The sequence below is a fragment of the Morus notabilis genome, unplaced genomic scaffold (genome assembly GCF_000414095.1).
Source record: "Morus notabilis unplaced genomic scaffold, ASM41409v2 Scaffold613, whole genome shotgun sequence".
Taxonomy (NCBI): domain Eukaryota; kingdom Viridiplantae; phylum Streptophyta; class Magnoliopsida; order Rosales; family Moraceae; genus Morus; species Morus notabilis.
Genome location: NW_010362242.1, coordinates 68,001 through 68,866, shown reverse-complemented (window position 1 = coordinate 68,866; position 866 = coordinate 68,001).

Below are 866 nucleotides of genomic sequence, written 5' to 3'. Positions count from 1 at the left end.
AGCGGTTCCTAAACTAGCTCACCATTTTATTTGAAAACCCCACCGAAACTCAGTCAAAATCTCTTTAAAACTTTTAAATGCATCCATCACCGAAGCTTCTTTGAAGACTATCTGATCATATCTTCAGATTTGCAAGCCTAAATTTCCATTCTTCAGATTTCTGCTAAGCTTGCCCTCGGAACTCATCTTTTTACGTTTTGGTTCACACATGCGTTGGTTTCCTATGATTCCTACACAAAAAATGGTTAGGAATAGCAAAATATGGACCAAAAACTTACCTTTTAGTGTTTTCACACTTTTCTAAACTGATTTTCTGGGTTTTTTAACCAATTTTGAGGAATTTTGGATTATGGACCCTCAGTTGTTTTTGTGGGTTTTGCTTTGAATGCTCATTATAGTATTGAATGCTCAACGTCTCACAGTCCATAGGTTCCTTAAGGTTAACTTCTTATTGACTTTTAGAGTCGATTGTTTGACAAATTTTTTCTTTTCCCCTCTTGACCCTTAGGGCATTAACTTTTCTTTTTTTTTTTTCTAGTATTAATTATGGCACCCAAGAAATCTTGTCATCAGAGGGGTCATTGTCAGCATCTTTCGTCAGACCTGACCTTCCTTCAACCACCGAGCCTTCCGGACACTCTTTTTCAACTGAGGATGACCTTTTATTGAGAGAAATCAATGAGTATACAGCCAACCTTAGAGTAGATTGTGATAGTGTCGATGGCATGGTGGAAGGAGATAACAATGATGATGAAGATGTGACCACCACAGTTAGAATTGTTGACCCCTTAGGGAACACTTGTCAATACACGAGAGGCATGGTCCTAGGTTACTCTGAATCCCTCACGGGAGTTCCCTTAGCTACA